Genomic DNA, 22,210 nt, shown 5'->3' with positions numbered 1-22,210 from the left:
TCTAGTATATATAATAACATGACCTGACTGACTGATTCATCATCCCCGAGCCGGAACCACTGAAGCTATAAATATCAAATCTTTGTCAATAGTTTTGTTTTATGACGTTGGGCCGGGATTACACTATAAAAGTTTTGTAAAAGTGTTTTTATAAAATTTGAAAAATACAACCAATGAGCTGATCGGTTACATTTTCTCGAATGTACTCGATCAGCAGATTGGTTGTATTTTTAGTTTTATAAAAGCACTTTTACAAACTTTTACAGTGTAATCCCAGTTTTAGACTCACTAAGAAGGGGAAATTCGACCGCTAAGGTGGTCAAAAGAGGGTTCAAAGATAACCTATATATATATATATATATATATATTGAAATCATCCCGAGCCAAAACCACTGAAGTTATAATCATGAAATTTGTTCAGAAGTGTTATTTCATGAAGCAAAGAAGGGGTTTTCCGAAATTCGAAATTCTAGGGGGGGGGGGGGGAGTCAAAAGGAGGTTCGAAGGCAGCATGTAGAAATCATGCCGAACAAAAACCGCTGAAGCTATAATTATGAAATTTGGCCGTTAGTTTTATTTCATGACATAAAAACAAAGAAGGGGATTTGTGAAATTCGACCCCTAAGGGGGTCATAAGAAGGTTCAAAGTGTTGTGACGCGAGTGCTGGTGGATGTCTCGTTATTTTGGAAGCATACTGAGTCATGACTCCTTTTCTTTTTTAAGTTATTTAATAGAAGAAATAGAAGAGAGATTTTTACATGTTCGGTCGACAGGTGGAGCCAGACTGAACTCCAATACAAGAAGACACTAGATAATGCCTAGTGAGTGGCATAAAAACATAAAAATATAAAAATTGTACAAGACAAGCAGCGCCACAAAAGGTTATGTAGCGAAATCATGCTGAACCGAAACCGAGCTATAATTATGAACTTGGGTCAGTAGTTTTAGTTTGTAATGTAGAGGCTGAATAAAAAAAGGGATATTTCAAAATTCAACATCTAAGGGCGTCATATGTGGGGGGGGGGTTCAAATGTTATATGGTGCAATCATCGTTGAGTACAGCAGAAGCTATAAATATGAAATTTGGTGAATATTATATTTTATAATACAGAGAACCCCGACGGGATTTCTGAAAATTTAACCCCCATCGTGGTGCAAATGTTACATGGGAGAAATCATTGCAAAACAATTTTCAGATGACCAAATTCACGCGAGCGAAGCCGTGCAATAACAGCTTAGTCTAGTATATATCTTTAGTCTATGGGACGTCTTATGTGTACGAGATAAAGGATCGTCCATATGGGAGACATGCGTTGTGTAGTACACTTACATTGCATATCGATGAATTATTTGTGGGGGGGGCGGGGGTTAAGCTATCTTACAAAGTTTATTGCGGGAGGGGAGTGGCAAGCACCCCGAATACGCAGGTTCCGGTGCCTATGTCCAACACGGTGCAGGTAAGATGAACTTATACTGATGTACTTACATTAATTTGCCGGAATTTGACTCAAAAATAAAAACAATTTAGAACTCAAAAGCGTGACAAACAACTTTACAAAAATAAGAGGACAGACGAAAAATATTGTGCAGGAATGAAGAGAATGCTCGTGTTAAAAGGGAACGTATGGTCTTCGTGTAAAAATTCTTCGAGTGGCACGTGCGTCAAAAATAATCTTGATTGTGTGCAGGCCTGGGAAAAAGCTTGGCCACTCCTGTTTTACGCAACTTTCACTCAACTTTTTCACTTAACGAGATTTTTTAGAACGCTATCATTTTGTATACCATTTAATCTAAAAGTTTTTACCACACCATCGCAATCGGTACGTTACACAAATCTCACAATAACTGTAGACCCCGAGCCATGGGTGGCGATATGGGGGGGGCATTGCCCCCCCTCCCCCAGCGTCAAAGGTAGAGTCAGCTGATCTAATGTATATATGTACATATGAATTGACATCATCGTGCCCCCCCCCCAGCAATAATGACCGTGCCCCCCAGACTTCCAAGTCTATCTCCGCCTATGCCCCGAGCTGTTCGCCGGATCTCCACGAAAACGTCGGCGTCTCAACGGATGAGCCGTATCAATCAGGATTCGATCAGCATTCGAAAGTTCAAGGTTTTTCTCCAAGACGTTACGCACCACAGCATTCCAATCGATGTTATCATTCGGCGTTGTAATGGAAATATTTTCGATTATTAAGTTATTTCTCCTCCCATATATAATCTTCAGCTTGCGTTAGACAACGCTGTAGAGCCTGAACTTGCACAGAGAGGCATTTATTTGCAGAGCGAAGATTCTGCATTTCGTTCTTGGTTGATTTCAGATCACTCAAAATTTTCATTAAATTAGTGCCGATGCAGTCCAGACGACTAACAATTTTTTCCCTTCTGTTTACCCTTACTCTTTCCCATCAATAGAAAAAAAGGTATAAATAATGTCCAAAAAAAAAAAAAAAAAAATCGTAGATCGTGCGAAAAAAAATAAAATTGGCTTTTTTTAAAAAACAGGCCTTTAAAATTGGCTCCAGCAAATTAAATATTCTGATTCTGTATACCACTTAATCACGTAAAAATCTCGGGATAGAGTGTGGTTCTCGTGGTCCTTCTGCTATGTACATCTCGCGATAGATATAATGAGGTTCTCGTCGTCCTTCTGCTATGTACGTCTCGCTGTAGATATTGTTCTCGTGTTCCTTCTATACTATGTACGAGGTGATTATAAAAAAACTATCCCGACATATGGGCCCCTAACTATCATACCATTCACATAAACTGAATGAAATTTTGGCATAAGGTATTTTGAGGTATGCGCTCAAGAATGATATGGAAAACAACAGTGTCACTCTAACAGTTACGGTTACAGTGAGAAAATTTCGAAAATATCAGATGGCAACACCATGTTTTTTGTATTGGAATACGATCTCCATACTGAAAAACACTGAATAGCGTTGGAATGGCACCTGTAGCACGAAAATCCCCTGAGCTAAAAAAGTAAAAAGGACTTTGCCGTGCACCAGGGCATTAATGTTCGTTTCATTCGTCACACCGTTTCTTCGGCTGAGATCCCAGCCTGATTAGTCCTCCACAAGGTCATGTGGAAAAAACACAATAAAATGCTTTATTTTATGCTGCTTCTCTGTCCTTATTGGTTGTCCTCTCTTTTAGCCTATCTACCGCCGGTGATTTTCATGCTACAGTTGCCGTTCGAACGCTATTTAGGGTTCTTCACAATGGAGATCACATTCCAATACAAAAAACTTGGTGTTGCCATTTGATATTTTCGAAATTTTCTCACTGTAACCGTAACTGTTAGAGTGACACTGTTGTTTTCCATATCATTCTTGAGCGCATACATCAAAATACCTTATGCCAAAATTTCATTCAGTTTCTGTGAATGGTATGATAGTTAGGGGCCCATATGTCGGGATAGTTTTTTTATAATCACCCTGTATATCTCGCGATACATAGAATGTGGTTCTCCTGATCCTTCTGCCATGTACATCTAGCGATAGAGTGTGGGTCTTGTGGTTCTGCTATATACATCTCACGATAGATTGAGTATGGTTACTGTGGTCCTTCTGCGATGTATATGGTTGCCGAGGCAATTTTGTGCTATATAAATCTCGCTATAGATAGAATATGGTTCCCGTGGTCCTTCCGATATGTACATCTCGCTCTATATATATTTAGAGCGTAGTTCTCGTGGCCCTTTTATGCACATTTCGCAATGAATATATGGTTCCTGTGGTCCTTCTGATATGTATATTTCTCGATAGAGTGTGGTTCTCGTGGTCCTTCTGCTATGTACATCTCCATATACAGAGTTGTTCGCGTGGTCCCGGTGCTATTACATCTCGCGATAGATTGTGGTTCTCGTCCTTCTGCTATGAAAATCTCGATATAGATGGAGTGTTGTTCGAAGGTTTTTTAACAACTGGCTGTTGCGAAGATATATTTTGGAAAGAGAGAAAATTCAACTGCCCCTGCGGGGAATCGAACCCACGTCCTTTCACTTTCCGAGTGAACGCCCTAGACCACTAGACTACAGAGGCACCGAATCTCTCAGTGTACACGAGCTCCAAGGAAAGATTGAGAGATTCGGTGCCTCTGTAGTCTAGTGGTCTAGGGCGTTCACCCGGAAAGTGAAAGGACGTGGGTTCGATTCCCCGCAGGGGCAGTTGAATTTTCTCTCTTTCCAAAATATATCTTCGCAACAGCCAGTTGTTAAAAAACCTTCGTATGGTAGCGGAGAGTGACGTCATCCTAGTATAGAGTGTTGTTCTCGTGGTCCTTCTGCTACGCACAACTTGTGATAGATAAGGTGCGCTCACATGGCCCTATATCTCGCGATAGTGTAGTGTGATTCTCGTGGTCCTTCTATGTACGTCTCGCTATAGATAGAGCATGGTTCCCGTGGTCCTTTTGCTATGTAAATCTCGCGATAGATTGAATGTAGTTCTCGTGGCCCATCTGATATGTACATCTCGCGTTAAATAAGGTATGGTTAGCGTGGTCCTTCTGCTATGTACATATCGCGATAGAGTGTGGTTCTCGTGGTCCTTGCGATATGTACATTTTGCAATAAAATGTGGTTCTCATGGTCTTCCAGATATCGCCATCGCGCGATATAGTGCGGATCTCGTGGTCCTTCTGCCATATATCTCTTGATGGAGTATGGTTGCGAGACAATCTTGTACTACATAAATCTTGCGATAGAGTATGGTTCCCGTGGTCCTTTTGATATGTGCAACTCGCTGTAAATAGTGTGGTTCTCGGGGTCTTTCTACTATGTATATCTCGCGATAGATAGAATGTGGTTCTCCTGGTCCTTCTGCCATGTACATTTAGCGATAGAGTGTGGGTCTCGTCGTCCTTCTGCTATGTATATGGTTGTCGAGGCAATTTTGTGCTATATAAATCTCGCTATAGATACAGTATGGTTCCCGTCGTCCTTCTGATATGTACATCTCGCGATAGAGTGTGGTTCTCGTTCTACGTCTATGTACATTTTGCGATAGAATTTGGTTTTCGTGGTCCTTCTGCTATATACATCTCGCTATAGATAGAGAGTGGTTCTCGTGGTCTTTCTGCTATGTACATCTCGCTGTATGGTTCCGTTCCCGTGGTCCTTCTGCTGTAAAAATCTCCGTATAGGTACATTATGGTTCCGGTGGTCCTTCTTATATGTACATCTCATGATAGAGTGTGGTTCTCGTGGACCTTTTGCTATGTACATTTTGCGATAGATAAAATGTGGTTCCCGTGGTCTTTCTGCTATGTACATCTCACATTAGATAGAATATGGTTCATGTGGTTCTTCTGTGATGTATTTCTCTTGATAGAGTATGGTTGCCGAGACATTCTTGTGCTATATAAATCTCGAGATAGAGTGTGGTTCTCGTGGTCCTTCTGATATGAAAATCTCGCTATAGATACAGTATGGTTCCTGTGGTCCTCCTGCCATATACATCTAGCGATAGATAGGGTGTGGTTTTCGTGGCCCTCTGCTATGTATATCTTGTGATAGATGGAGCATGGTTCCTGGTCCTTCTGCTATATGCATCTCACGATAGATTACGGACTTCATGCCCCTTCTGCTATATTTACATCTTACGATGGACAGAGTGTGGTTTCCTTGGTCTTTTGGCTATGTGCATCTCGCGATAGAGTATGGTTCTTGTGGTCCTTCTGTGATGCATATCCCGATAGAGTATGGTTGCCGACATTCTTTTTTTTTTTTTTTTTTTAATAATAACGCGATCCTCACGTATTCCCAATCAAGGCCCCCCACAGCTATTATAGTTTCTAAAAGAACCCGTATCTTTCTTATTATTTAAGTTCCTGACATTTATTAGCACACACTTTAATTCGCCCTGTGATTTCGTGTCAATCGAGAAGCCATCCAAGTCAGAGGTGGGTAATTCTCCGTCTCAGTACTGTTGTGATTATCATTAACTAACCCGCATTCCCGACTACGTGGTCTGGGAGTAAAAAACATGACCTAAGCTTATCGTAAACCTCTCAGACCCCCATCCTATTCAGATGAATCCCATCCCAACGCAGCCACCTACCGGTAAATACGGGAAGCTCCAAGAACGTGACCCCAAGTGAGGAGCAAATGTCCTTCAGGCCTAAATTGAATTGGTGGATCCTACTCCAATACCCACTACTATCCCTTGGCAGTACTGGAATCAGTGTCACATCTGAACCCCTCCCCTCCCTAGCGGATAGTAGTAAATCCCGGTACTCTGATAGAGACTCGCTAATATTCACTCCTACCTGATTCGTTCCCACCCACAGGTTTACCCGGAAAGGTAACTTTAGGTGATGAAAAACGTCTCAAACGTTGCTAATCTTCCCCCCTCCAGGAAGACAACTCGAAGGAAGCGCTCGAAACCCCGAAAATCCCTACACACTCTGTTCCTTAGTTTTCTAATCATAGAATCGCCGATGAGTAAACACCCTATCACTATCCCCTCCTCTACCTCTTCCACGACTACCCATTCACCTTCTAAACTATTGTTTGTTGTTCGTGGAGATTGGTTCTTCATCGACAGGTGGCTCCGTAATAAACGGGGCCTCTAAAACCCTAACTTTTTCTCGTAACACTTCGACCTCGAGCTCTAAACTTGCCCTATCCAAACACCCCTTACAGTTGAAACTATCAGCTACTATCCCGCTAGATCAGAGAAACCTCCCGTCGCAATCCCTACACAGCACTAATCGATGTCGAAGCATACTAACACTATTGCTAAAAACTAGATAATAACACTTAAAAAATAGGAAAATAAGAAACGTTAACAGGAAATTAAAATAACGCGTAAATTACATTACAATGCTAAATATACGTAAAAGATTGTTCGAAAAAATTAAGTAAAATAAAATGCTCAACTTAAAATAACCAGGAAGAAATACACTGAAGAGCCAAAAAAACTGGTGCACCTGCCTAATATCGTGTAGGGCCCTGCAGGGCTGTCCATAAATCCGTAGGAGTAAGAGGGGGTGGAGATCTCTTCTGAACAGCACGTTGCAAGGCATCCCAGATGTGTTCAATAATGTTCATGTCTGGGGATTTTGGTGGCCAGCGGAAGTGTCTAAAGTCAGAAGAGTGTTCCTGGAGCCACTTTGTAGCAATTCTGGACGTGTGGGGTGTCGCATTGTCATGCTGAAATTGTCCAAGTCCGTCGGAATGCACAATGGACATGAATGGGTGCAGGTGATCAGACAGGATACTTACGTACCTGTCACCTGTCAGAGTCATATCTAGACGTATCAGGGGTCCCATATCACGCCAACTGCACACGCCCCATACCATCACAGAGCCACCACCAGCTTGAACAGTGCCCTGTTGACATGTAAGTAAAGCTTTGTGTCATGCAGTCATCAAGGGTACACGAGTGGGCCTTCGGCTCCGAAAGCCCATATCGATGATGTTTCGTTGAATGGTTCGCACGCTGACACTTGTTGATGGCCCAGCATTGAAATCTGCATACGCATGCCTTACCAGTGAAATGAAAAATGGTGTAACAGAATTTTATTATACACATCTTTTTTTCTCTTTTTAACATCTTAGATTAAAGCCTTAGTAATAGCCATTTAAAATTTCAGTTCCACAGAAATGATATTCATATTCCTGTTTTCATCCTCGTCAATGATAAATAGCGATCCTAATTAGTGACATCTCAGGGCTTTTCCAATATTTAAATAATGTGAATTATTTCCGCTAGTATGACTGACTAGTAACGATAATAAGCCAAAGAAATTTAAAGAAAGAGATAAATAATTAAATCGAATTTCCCAACACACACAAAAGAATAAGAAACTTATAACAAAATTGAGCAACAAAACTTCCACTAATGAGTCAATTATCAAAGAAATGATAATTTTTTAATAACAAGCTAAGATTTTACTGGGAAAATCTTTGTGAAATATGAGAAAGCACATTCAGTTTCAATTAATAAATAATTGCAAGTAAACGAGCCCGAAAAGAATATCAAATATTGTTTATAAAATAGAAATATCTCAAGGATTACAAGAATATCTCGTGAAAAAATCCATATATCGCAGTTTTGAAACATGATAATTACAGGGTTTATGGGTATTATTTACATAGAACTTTGTTAAAATAGGATTTATATATGGAAATACAGTATTTTTTGGGTTCTAAATTTTTTTTCAAATAAAAAGCATGTGCGCACCTTTTCTTCGAGTTATTCATAGAATAATTATATGCGTAGCCTGTACCACCGGCGTACGATCAAATTATTATTATGCAAATCTCTTTTTAATGATCACACGTGTCTACATTCCTACGTTATTTATAGACAATAAATAATTCTTTAAAATGAATAAAATTCGGGAAAAGCGGGACAAAATTTCCAGGAATATTCCGTTTCAGATCTGATTTAATAGGAGAGTTCTGTATATGTTTATGTGAAATGAAATTTATTAGCATACGATAGAGTTTAGTTTCATCTCGCTTTTTCTCTTTTTATTTTAAATTAGTTTCGCTAACTATATGCAAATAAGGTTAGGAGAGAAGAAAAATCGATGCTTTCGAAACGAGATTTGTTAGGAATTCTCCGAAAAATATACACGGAATGTTTTTTTATTTTATAAATAAATATTTCAGATAAATGTAATGATCATCTTCAAAAAATTAGGAAAAAATCGAATTTTTATACTTTTATGAAACAAGAATTAGAATACTATACTATGGAATTACTGCTCCTTGGCATTAAGGGGCCACTTAATGCCAAAGAGGATAGTTTTAACATGGTAAAAACTATGCTCTAATAGAAATATCATTAAAAATGCTATTTAACCACTGATTTATTTCAAATATTCACATAAATATTTTTTTGATTGTATGTGCTATCCTATGCTAGTATAAAGTTTTACATGTCTCTGAAATTTAATTTTTTGTCAGTTTTCAAAAAAGTGCATTAAAAAAAGCTTGCGCGCATGATAAAATATGACATCAATATAATTGAATAAAAATCGATTGAAACTAAAGGAAACTGTTCAGTTCATGAAATGAAAGACAAGGTTGAGATCGACTTAGGTGTAAGATTGACTCAATCTTATTTAAAATTAAATTGTAAAACTTAAATTTTAAATTAAAAAAATTTTTGAACTTAAAACTTAATTTCAGTGAGATTGAGTCGATGATAAATCTTAAACTTATGCTCTATTTCATGAGCTGAACAGTTTCCTTTATTTTGAATTGATTTTTATTAAATTACATTGATTTCATGGTATTTTACCATACATGCAAACTGTCTTTAATGCTTTTTTTTTGAAAATTTACAAAAATTGAATATCAGAGATATCTAAAACTTTATATTGGCATAGGATAGAGCATACAGTCAAGAACATGCGTCAAAAATGTGAAATAAACCAATGGTAAAATAGTATTTTTAATGATACTTCTATTAGAGCAAAGTTTTTCACTATGTTAAACGGTATGAGACCCCTTAAGAGGCCTATTGGATAATTCAGTATCGAATAACTCTGGAAGTCTACAGTATTTAATTTTTCGACTGTTATTTGTGAGTTATACAAATATATATTTTTCGAATGTATTTAATCATAATTTTTTTCATTTATAACATGCTTTAATTAGAATAATATTGAATTCTTATAAGTTAGGAGCAAAAATTAGAATAGCATCGGATTTAAAAAAAAAAAAAAAATTTATTTTTGAAAATTATAAGTAGAATCGAATATTCTCTTAGTTTTTAATTTTGACAAAATTTAGACCTTTTAATTTAATTTTATTTTTTAAAATCAAATTTTGTTAATTTTTTTAAATGATTTTATTTTGAATTAATTGATTTCTTGTATTTTTCAACGTAATTTAATTTTGGTTTTTATATAGAATTCCTATAATTTTTTTTGAAAAAAAATTAGAATATGGAATTTTTGTAGTTTTTTTTGCCACGAAAATTATGGAATAGCATCGAATTATTATTATTTTTTAATTACGAAGATATTCAGAATTTCTTTTAATTTTTCAAAATTAATTTATCGAGTTTTTAAAAATGTATTTAATTTTAATTTTCATGAATTTAATGTTAATATTTTCCAATTTTGTTCAAATTTTTATTGAATTCTTGATGATTTTTTCCTAACAACCAAAATTAGGAGTGATATAGAATTCTTATAATTTTTTTGTACAAAAATTACAGAATGGCCTCGGATTCTTATAGCATTATGACAAAATTTACAAGTTTTTATTTCTCAAAATTTAATTCATTTAATACTTTTAGAAACTTCATTGATTTTATTTTTTTCTAAATTTATTTTTTTTTTTCTGAATTTATTTTTTTTTTCCTAAATTTATTTTATTTATTTTTTCTAAATTTATTTAATTTTTTTTTTCTAAATTTAATTTTATTTTTTTTTTCTAAATTTATTTTATTTTTTTTTAATAAATTTAGTTTATTTTATTTTTATCAAATTAATTTAATATGTTAATACATATGTACATGTATATGTATACAGGGTGTCCTGTAAGTGCTAACACGGCTTTTATGTCTTCAACCGTCCGTCGTAGAGGTATGATTCCAATTTAAAAAATGCTCAACAGGCATTGATAAATTACCCTGCACCAGTTTTGAGAGTGAAAATACAGTGTGCAATGAAATAAAAAATCTAAATTCTTATACGCTCCCCCCTGTGTTCTAACTTTCAATTAGAAAAATGTTGCCCTGTCTCTTCTGATGTCAAAAAAAAAAAAAATTCCATGTTTTTAAGTGCATTTCACAAAGATACTGTATTGAATTATTTTTAAATTTACTGTATTTTTTAAATTTTATTTCATCTTTGAATGTTATTTCATTTTTAAATTTTATTTCATTTTTGAACGTTATTTCATTTTTTAATTTTATTTCATTTTTAAACGTTATTTCATTTTTAAATTTTATTTCATTTTTGAACGTTATTTCATTTTTAAATTTTATTTATTTTATTTTTAAAATTTAATTTATTTGTTTTTTATGTTTATTTTATAAAACTTGTTATTAAATTAATTTAATGTTAATATATCTTTAATTAATTTAATATTAATTTTTTTATCGAATTCTTATAATTTTTTTATTACACTAAAAATTAAAATAACATCGTATTTTCTTGTTATTTTTCTGTAACAAAAATGATAATACTATCGATCTTTTAAGAGAAATATTAAAGTATGAAATTTAATATGTTCAATTTTGCTCTGGAAGGTTTATATCGCCAATACTAAATTTTCATAGCGGCGTGGCATAGATTATGTCAAGGAGTAATATTTTAGTATTGTACAACGGTCGTTAATTGTAATGTTGTAATTGTAGTTATAACGGACTTTTACTGTATTTTAATACGGTGAAAGTATTTACTGTATTACAATACAGTAAAAGTCCGTTATAACGAGTACGACTTATAACGAGAATCTCGCTATTACGAGTAATTCGGAAGTGATTGTCAAAGAGCTAATGTTAAAAATACAAAAAATATTCTCTTATAACGAGTTATTTATGAATGAAAATTAGAACACATTCGCTATAACGACAATGGAAATTCTCAAAAATCTTGTTTTCCTTTCCCTTTCTTTAGAAATTGTACATAAAATGGAGGCCGGAAAGAGTGGCATTACGTTAATTCTGTTCACCCCCATTCATAGGTGTTTATAAAAGGTAAGAAGACCACATGCTGTATCTCATTGTTATCCATATAGGAAATGAAAAAAAAAACCCACCATGTTATCCATAGGTGTGTTGGTTGGACAGGTGGGGCGTGACCTCTGGTTTTGACATCCTTGTTGTTTCCCTTGAAAAAAATCCTTTATTCCCCCCCCCCCCTGTTCTTTCTTGGAATCGTCCAAAACTTGACACAGGGAAAACAGGTCTTAATCATTTTCTCTGCTTCAAATGTTATTGCACACTTTCGTAGTGCAGGGAATACTTCAGTTGCAGAAACTGCTGCATTCCACAAAGTGCAAAATTTTGTTATGAATCAACATTGTGGATGCCGCAGTTAATTAACTTCAGAAGCATATTTCAGTAAAAAGTAGTTCAAAATAAAAGGAAAATAAATTTAAATTTATCTGTCCCCCCCATTTATACAGGGTGCATAGCAAACAGGACGAGCGGCACTCTACTGACGAACCGTTGATCCAAGAAGCATACTTCCAATTAGAAAAGTTTTCAAATAACGTGTAGTACTCAGACATGTCATTCATGTTGCAAGGGACTGTATAGTTATTAAAACACAAAGTAACTTTTTATACAGTCCCCGAGTGCTCCGAAACCTAATCAAAAAGTTGTTGTCCTGTCTCTTCTGATGCCAACAAAAAATTCCACGTTTCTAAGTGCAATATTCACTCAATTAAATGCGGATAAAACCGTTTCTCCGCATTTTTAGATCTTATTTTTCTAATTTTCCTCCGTTTTTCGAGTATATCAGTGAATATTGCACTTAAAAACGTGGAATTTTTATTTGTTGGCATCGGAAGAGACAGGGCAACAACTTACTAATTGGGTTTTGGGGCACACAGGAATTGCGTAAAAAGATGATTTTTATATTTCAATAACTATGCAACTCCTTGCAACATGAATGACACATCTGAGTATTACACGTTATTTGAAAACATTTTCTAACTGGAAGTATGCCTCTAGCATCAACGGCTCGCCAGTAAAATGCCATACGCTCTGTTTGCTTGCATCCTGTATGTTTCTACAGTGCGAAAAACTAAAGTTCGTGTTTATAACGAGAAATCCTTCATAAAGACAATTTTCCCTCTGATTGTGAACTGCTATTATAAACGACTTTCACTGTATTTTGAAATTGCTGTAATATATTTTTTCTATTGAAAGGTAGGAAATGGAGTTGTTATACTGAAGAGAGAAAAAAAATACACACATTTTCTCACTCTCTCGGGAAGGTTTTAATTTTGGAGAAGGGTAGACAACTAACTCTTGAACGGGAACCATTAATTTCAGGCGAACATCATTGCTTATGGAGTGACTTCCTGGTTTTGTGTTGCCACGGTAGTCGTGTGGTCAGTAGGGCAGGGTAGTCAGCCACAGCCGGAAGCATATTTTCACGCTTCTCTTGATAGGGATGGGCAGCTCTCAAAACCACCCATCAACCCAATCTACTTTATGAGAATAACAGACACTGACCATACCGATGGAAATGTTTGTACACCACTTGGAATTGATATAAAAACGGTTTCCAAGTGAGAGACACCTACACCTTCTCTACCAGCGCCATTTAAGCTAATAAGAGTATGTTTAGTAAGTAGGTCGAAATCAGAATATGTGCGTCTCGTTTTCAAACTTTTTGGATATTTATACCGTAATTATTAACGGTGGATGAAATGTATACATTGAATTATTAATTTATTCTGTCGAGGATTTTTTGAAATTTGTGAATGATCGACTAAAGTGTGTATCCGGGATTCTTTATTTCTTATTGAAAGTTTGCCAGATTTATTTATACAGCGAAATATCGATATAACGATACTCTGCGGACCAAGAAAAAGTATCGAAGCAGAGAGGTTATCGTTATATCGAGAGATAGCAGTTTATCATGTCATCCCTAAATTTATGTTATTGGTATCTTTTCTGAATTGGCATTGTTGGTATCACCATAAAATGCAATTATGAGCATTTATTCGAAACAAAAATAGTAATTGATTAATTGAAAGATATAACTCGTGTAGTTGCTCCACACTGTAAAGTAGTTTACCTCACAATACTTTTATGTACTACGCAGAAAGTGGATCCACAGCAACTTCATGTACACTTTCAGGCGGTGCAAAATACCGATGTTATTAAAACACCCTGGGAAAAAAACAAACACTGATGAGGAATTTAAAAATATGGAAGGTGATTTTGAGTGAAGTATCTAAATAATAGTTGTTTTGAAATATCGTAAAAAAAAATATTGTTATTGTGGGTTAATCGTAGTAAAGGATATCGTTGTAGCGAGGTTTCATTGTATTCGGTATACAGGAATTTGAGTGGAATGTTGAAAACTATTGACTGAAAATTTTTATTATTACTTTTTTATTAGGGTGCAACTCAAACGGAATGAGAATTTTTTTTGTAACACAAAATGTTTTTGGACAATTACCGAACATCAATAGAAAATGTAGGTTTATAATTAAATTCGTCGAATATCCAGAGGCGGATTCAACGGTGGGCGCACCGGGCCCCGACTTCTGAAGTGCCCCGAAAAACCAAAACTTACACTTTTTTTTAATTTAAGGGGCCTAATATTTTCTTTTGAGCCCAGGGCCTCGACCGACTATAATACGCCACTGGTCGTATCGAAGTGATTACAAATTGGTGATGTTGATTACTTAAGTTACATAGTATGATTTTGAATTTATATAGTGGCACACACACAAACATACACACATACTTTAAGAGATGATTATAGCAGACTAAACCATATTTGGCCCGCGGGCCATGGGTGGAAGGCCCCTGACCCTGATCTACACTATTTATGTCGAGCTTTTTTCTGACGCAACACCATCCATTAGTGCAATTTCAAACTATTTTTCAAGTTAAAAAAAATGTATGCTATAAGTATTTTAGCAAAAATCTCACCTTTTTACGTCAATTGGGTGATTTTTAATCAATTTTTAAAATATTTTATGGACTTCTCGTCTACCCTGTATTTTTTTCAAAATTCATAAGCACAAATGCGTCTAGGATTTACTGGCTAATTTAAGTGCTATTAGGTAAAAACAACACAAGAACTGCAACAAATTTCTTGTGTGTTCACAGCAATCCTTCAACTTCTTAATTCGTTATGTCTCGTCTAAAATGCTTCATTCTCATTGGTAGATCATGCGTTTGTCTCGTCTACACTGCGTTTTATTTGCGTGAATAAAGCTTATTGTCAATAAGAAATTATGAATAAGGAACTTTAAAGGATGCTGCAATATAAGGAAATTTGTTACAGTTCTTTTGCTTGTTGCAACTAATTCAAAAGTGAGAGATAGATGGCTTTTTCTCAGCCCAAGATATCAAGGAAACATTTATTTTCTGGGTATTATGCTGAGGTGAACTCGGAAAGAAAAGTCATCTTGTCTCCACCGGGACTTTTCTTTCCGAGTTCACCTCAGCATAATATCCAGAAAATAAATGTTTCCTTGATATCTTGGGCTAAGAAAAAGCCATCTATCTCTCTAAAAATCGTCCCACCTGGGGCCATTCCCTGAAGTTGAGGCTACTCTACTTCAGTGCCTCACGCCACAGTGCGTGAAATAAGGAAGACAGGGTCGTGTCTCCAGTGGTGTAGATGGTAGCATGCTTGCCCGGTAAGCAAGAGGGCCTGGATTCGAGTCCCGGCAGAGACAAGATGACTTTTCTTTCCGAGTTCACCTCAGCATAATATCCAGAAAATAAATGTTTCTTTAATTCAATAGTGCCAATTACAAGTTGGGGGACAGGGGACCGTATAAAAATTCAAAATTTTTAACTTTTTTTATTAATAATTTTTCTCATTTGAATGACATTTAAGATGATGGGTGACGTCATTTGAAACATTTTTTCTAACTGAAAGTTGTCTCTAAAATCAACAGTTCAAAACTCTCCAAAAAACTATCGCGTATTTTGATTTTTTAAATTTGGAAGCCTCATTTGCGCTTATTAAATTTTTTGACAAAATAAAAAGTTTGGTGAATAAAAAGAGTAAAAAAAATAAATAATCTGGTGAGTAAAAAAAATAACAAAATAAAAAGAATTGATGTTCCTATTACCCCTTAAAATGAAACACGAGTTCAGAATAACTCTGTATAATGATTATTACGACAATGTTTGATGCAGAATTATTAAGAAAAACCAAAATGGAAAAGCAATAATCAACATCAATTGCAGATCGATCATTCTACAGCAAAAAGTTTGAAGACCTCTGAATTATACCACGAAACTCTAAATACTGTATCTTAAGTGAGGACTCTAAATACTGTATCGATTGATTAGTATTACATGAGATTGGTCTTGATTTTTTCAAGAAAAATACGTCATGTCATCCAAAATGGAAATGGAGTCATTATTTTGGGGGAGGGGATGTCTTCTCTGAGTCTGATGATGTCGATTGATCTAATACACTAATCAGCGTTTCTCTGGTCCGCGGACCAGAAGTGGTTCTCTGGCAAGGTTGATAATTGAATTCTAACTGAATGAAAAATTATTCAATTGTTGAATTTTTATATTACTAATATCCATATAAAATCAAATAAAAATTGTACCTTCATACTTATGTTGATACCATACCTCACCAAGGAAAATGCGGGAAACCGCGATGCTAAATACCGGATATTCAGAGCCGGCTTTCCTCTAGCACATAGTTTCTTAAACTTTTTGTTCCATCGCCCCCTTCATCAGAAATTTTTTTCTCTCATCGCCCCCCCAACTCAAGTGAACCAATAGGATCCTACGTTGAATCCGTAGCTTCTATCGTCCCCCCCCCCCCCCGGACCATTCCATCACCACCAGCGCAAGGGGGGACTTGGGGGTCTGGTCTCCCCCCCCCCCCGAAATGTGAGAAAATGACCGAAAAAAAGGGGAAAAAATGGCTAAATCTATTGTTCTATCAATTTGCCCCCCCCCCCCGAAATTAAAGTGGTTCCCCTCCGAACGAAATTTCTGGCGACGCCCCTGCACCAGCGGGCGATATTGCCCACTTTGAGAAACACTGCTCTAGCACAGTGGTTCTCAACCTTTTCGAGCCCGAGTCCCGGTTTCATTCATTTTTGTGAGTCGAAGCCCCCGTTAAATACATGACCAACGGAAAATGAATAAGGGAAAATGAAACGCTAATCACTCGCGGCCCGGTATGAATGAGATCAGGGCCCGGTACCGGGCCGCGGCCTAGCGGTTGAGAAACACTGCTCTAGCACGTAAAGTTTATCTTATGGGTGGGTTTTGCCACCTGGTAGCTGCTACGGCTGTTGGATGACATTTAATTTTGAATAAAACACTAAATTCACTGACAGAAGGAAATCTCTGAATTGTAATAGAAATTCAGAATTAATGAGAGAAAAATCAAAAAATTTCAAAATGTGATATATGTGTTTTTGTTTTCATTTGTATAACCGTAAGTACGGGGCCGCCAGAACCGCGGCGTCCGGTGCCTACCGGCCACCTGTCGTTTACCCGTAACGGTGGCACTGCCTTGGGTAAAGTGATGTTCTCGGGCCTCGTACTAAGCTAGAAGTAACAGCTTGTGTGTGCATATTAACATACTTACTGTTGAAAGTTACTTACTGTTGTTGTTTACAGCACAAGTGCTACCTGATCTCATCATGTAAGACACCTATGGATACAAGCCCCCCAACCCGAGTCATGATTGAATAAGCCCATGCGTTATGATGGCCCTGGTATAATCCATATATACGTATATCATTATCATCAACCATTTTTGATCCACTGCTGGATGAAGGTTTCCTCTAAATTTTTCCACTTTACTCTGTCTGATGCTTTAGCCATCCAGATGACTCCAGCCGCTTTTCAGATCTCGTCAATCCATCTTGTTTGGGGACGCCTTCTCGGACGTTTAACACCACGGGGGTACCAATCTAGAATACTTGTGGTCCATCTGTTGTCCTGTCTTCTTGCAATATGCCCAGCCCATTTGCATTTTGAACGTTTAATTCTTACCATGATATCATATACAGCACCTTTGTATGGCTTCTTATCCAAGTGATTTGTTTTCTGTCTCTCCTTGTGATGCCTAGCATACATCTTTCCATGCCCCTTTGTGTTGTCTGTAGCCTCTGTATCGTCTTGCTTGTGAGTGTGAATGTTTCAGTTTCATAAATCAGTGCTGGTAGCACACACTGGTTAATCATTTTTCTTTTCAGGAATAATGGCATATGGCTCTTCAGAATTGCACAGTTTTTGCCAAAAGTGCTCCATCCGATCCTGATTCTTCTGTTTATTTCATTCATGATTCTATTGTCAATGGCAACTTCTTTTCCCAAGTATACATAGCTTTCTCCTTCTTCTATCTCTGTGTTGTTGAGCAGGATCTTCTTCAAAGCAAAGGAATTGAACTTTAGTCTTTTGTACATTCATTTTCAAACCCACCTGAACACTTACAACAGAAGATGTGAAGACAGAGTCAAACACTTTCACAAAATCAATGAACGCCATACACAATGGTAATTCGTATTCCTTGTGTCTCTCTGACTGTTTGGATGCGATCCATTGTACTAAATCCACTTCGAAAACCTTCTTGTTCTTTTGGTTGGGCTTGGACTGCGTCCAATATGGATTCAAGAATATATGTCAGCACTTTGTGAAGATTTTATAAATTACTGATAGAACTGATTGGTCGATAATTCTTGATATCCTCTTTTTCGCCTTGCGTTAGTCCACAATCTTCTGGCGCATCCAATTTTGTGAGGCAATTTATGAACAAAGCAGCCAGCATACTGGCAAATTCTTCTCCTGCTTCTTTAACAATGTCTATTTAAATCCCATCTTCACCTGTGCATTTACCTTTTTTCATACATCTTATAGCCTTGCAAACTTCTTTTCAGCACAAGTGCTACTTTTACAAAAATTCTGCTCCATTTTCTTTTCTTCCTACTCCCTTGCCTCTGTTCCGATCCTTTTCTTCAATTTGTACAGAGTATTATAAAATTTCTCAAGAATACTAATAATTTCATTTCCATCTTTTGTGACGATTCCATCTTTCCTTTTTAGTGTAAAAATTTCATTTCTTCCAACACACAGATTTCGTTTTGCTGATTTTAAGCTCCTATTATCTTCCAGTGCTTTCTTTACAATATCACAATTTTACAATGACATCTTTTGTAATGCGCTTTCGTACCGTCTTACAAAGTTCTGAATATTCCACTTTTGTTTTAGGGTCATTCTTCTTAATCTGAAATTCTCTCTGGTGTTTCATCAATTTCTTTGTTTCTTCTGTTATTTTCTTCACCGATTTGATTCCTTTTTCAATAGAACCTTTTTTTACTACTTCTTTTAGGGTAGTGGTTAAAGACATCTTGTCCATAATAGATAAATCACGATTTTTTCCCCCAACATATTTCCCTTGAAATCTTTATTTCTTTAGAATATTTTTTGCAGCTATATGTGGTCCACTAATGTACCTGCCCGTAGCTCTCCTTCAATTTGATTACCGCAAAGGGGTCATATCGCCTCTCAGGTTGAAAAACACACAAATATGAACGATATTATAAAATTAACTTCTTTTAATGTTTCAGAATAATCCCAATAGATGGCAGCATCAAATTCACCAAGTTTCGAAACATTTTCAGCAGGTACGTACTTGATACTTAGAAGAGAAACCTCGATGACTTGATACTATAGCAGGATTAAAATTATGGTTACCAGACGTCCTCTTTTTTTGATACCACTTTAAGCGTCCTCCTACTTTTTAGAAATTTCCCCTTTTTCTTGTCTTCTTTTTCAGGTTTTCAGATTTTTTTTTTTCATTCCTCGCAACACAAGAATTCCAACAAATTCCTTGTGTGTGTGTTCACAGCATTCCTTCAAGTTCTTTATCCATTATGTCTGATCTAAAATGCTTCGTTCTCATTGGCAGATCATGCGTTTGGCTTGTCTCCTCTGCGTTTTATTTGCGTGAAAATAAAACTTATTGTCAGTAAGAAATTATGAATAAGGAACTTTAAAGGATGCTGCAATATAAGGAAATTTGTTACAATTCTTTTGCTTGATGCAACCAATTCAATAGTGTCAATTGCAAGTTAGAAGACGGGGGCCGTATAAAAATTCAAATTTTTAAACTTTTTATTAATAATTTTTCTCATTTGAATAGCAATTAAGATTACGGGTTACATCATTTGAAACATTTTCTCTAAGTGAAAGTTGTCTCTAAAATCAACAGTCCAGGAAATACAAATAATAATGTTTATACAAATATATTATAAACATGTATGTCTATCTCTTCATTGATATGAGCTTTTGTGCGTGTTTTTTTTCCCTCAAATGTTTACACCCTTGTGTAACACCAATGTTTTAACAATTGCTGTGTCACCAATCACCACCCTTGTGTAATCAATTGCCGTCGAAATTCGCAGAATACAAGAACCCAAGTTGCCTCCAAGCAAGCCAAATGCTATTATAACTCTGGCCAAGCATGCTCCAGGATAATATGAAAAAGACAGTTCGAAAAACAGCTCTGGAAAAAGAAAACCGCAAGATTCATTTTGTTTACTTACCAACAGCTAATGCCGTGCACTGAAATGAGAGGGGGGGGGGGGGGTGTTACCTCTTTTGCATTCAGAAATTAAAAAATAGGATGCAAACAACACACTCAATGTTGATTTCTATGGTGACTTATAAATTTTTTTTGGCAAAAAGGCAACACTCCCAAATGAAAAAAAAAATCGTTAAAGCCTTCAGATAAAGGCCAATATATTTTACAGGAGACAAGGTTCTCTCGTTCATAGGCGGAGATAGACTTGAAAGTCTGGGGGCACAACGATGATGATGTCAATTCATATATACACTAGATCAATTGATTCCACCTTTGACACTGGGGGAGGGGGCAATGCTCCCCATGCCTCTCGCCATGTTCCAGGGAAATCAATAAAACTGATTAGTCATTGAGAACAATTCATTTCAAGCGTAGGGAGACGGATTTTTTTTGTTTTTTTCAGCAGTTCTGTTTCAGTTGGGACTGAGCTTATATTCCTTGTGGGGTCGGTTTGTCGTTGTTGTTTTTGTTGGGAAAAATTATTTTTTTTTGTTTTTTGGTCAGTACACCCGAATTGCCGCCTGACGTCAATGACGACGTTTTTGAAAATCATAACATTTCTCAAAACTGACGCGATAAAAATGGTGATTATACCCATTTTGAAAACGTCAAAATGACGTCATAAAATGATTATTACGTGAATACTTCGACTTTTGGACGATAGATGGCACCATTCGGTGAGAAGAAAAAATAGTTTACTGGGTCGCCGAGGACAGGAATATCGAAACCGTCCTAAGAATACTGTACATTTAACTTAACCACTTCTTTCTTTAACCAACACACTATCATAACGGTGGTAACCGAATACCATTATAACATATCAGTTGACAAGTAATGATGGTATATAAATATATAATGAACTTTATTTTCATTCATTGTTGAGTATCAACTATAGTGTAATAAGATTGGTCTTGGGGGCCCTAGGCCTATGTCACAGATCCTCCGATCTTCGGTATAGAACATGATATATGGATTCAATTATAATTTTTAAAATTTTATGAATTCCATATATGAAGTCATTGTTCAAAATTTCAAATTCACATTTCATTGTTCATTGATGCATTATAGAAGTTTTACATTTCTATTCAAACACAATTGCAAGAAAAGTACAGTACTTTCGTTTGTCTGATGACAATCAGTAACGAATAAAGTGATTTGATGAATATATATAAAGTGACGATTTTGAAACCTTCTGAAAGTTCATTATTTTGTTCAAGAAACATTTCTTTTTTTGGATAATTTTTAATATTTTTATCTGGAACAGAATTTTCCAATTCAAAAGAAATCGTTTATGGTCATTAAATGGCTGAAATGATATGATTTTGTTTTAACTGACGTCACTCAGGAAAAATGACCAAATTTCACGTCATTTCGACGGCAGACGACTACTTGGGTAGCGCCATCTGTTATGGAAATTGGGAAAAGTGACGTTACTACGAATGCACGCTGTCTGCGTCCTTTTTTCTCAGTTTCTCCCCGAACCTAGTAACCATAATTTAAGTAAGGCTTAGTAAAAGGAATTTTATATACATTAATACGATTTTTATCCTCGGTTAGCAGACCACAGTCCCAATGGCTTACCACTGAAAAAGACTGAATACAGCAATTTTATGCTTCAAACTTCGCTATTTTTGTAAGGAAATCGATATTTGTGAATTAGTTATTTATTGGCTGATTGGCAGGGCCGTCTTAAGAGTATCATGAGCCCTTGGGCTAATTGATTTTTCTGAGGCCCTACCAAACAAATTCTCGAAAATTTCTACCAGATCTCATTTTTGTGGCATGGGCCCCCGGGCCGTGCCCGGATGGGCCCATGCCTCAAGACGGCACTGCTCATTGGGTGACTGGAATATTGAAAATAACAAAAAGAAAGAACTTTTCGCGCACTATGATAATAATTTTAAGTACTATAAATAACTCAGAATGTAAGTCCCGTATCTGGACGTTTCACAGAAAATA

General features: G+C 36.2%; 2 non-coding genes across 2 annotated transcripts; one reads left to right on the top strand and one right to left on the bottom strand.

Moving 5' to 3' along the window:
- Positions 1–3,979: 3,979 nt before the first annotated feature.
- TRNAS-GGA (transfer RNA serine (anticodon GGA)) lies at positions 3,980–4,053 on the bottom strand. Its single transcript has one exon. It is a non-coding gene; the product is annotated as a tRNA-Ser (tRNA).
- A 51-nt stretch (positions 4,054–4,104) lies between these two features.
- On the top strand, positions 4,105–4,178 carry TRNAS-GGA (transfer RNA serine (anticodon GGA)). Its single transcript has one exon. It is a non-coding gene; the product is annotated as a tRNA-Ser (tRNA).
- Positions 4,179–22,210: the final 18,032 nt, after the last annotated feature.

The sequence above is a fragment of the Pholcus phalangioides genome, unplaced genomic scaffold (genome assembly GCF_987345545.1).
Source record: "Pholcus phalangioides strain wild (caught in Gottingen) unplaced genomic scaffold, Ppha-v1.0 ptg000007l_1, whole genome shotgun sequence".
NCBI classification, from domain to species: Eukaryota; Metazoa; Arthropoda; class Arachnida; order Araneae; family Pholcidae; genus Pholcus; species Pholcus phalangioides.
Note: the sequence above shows the minus strand (reverse complement) of the source record. Positions and strands in the feature narration are given on the sequence as shown.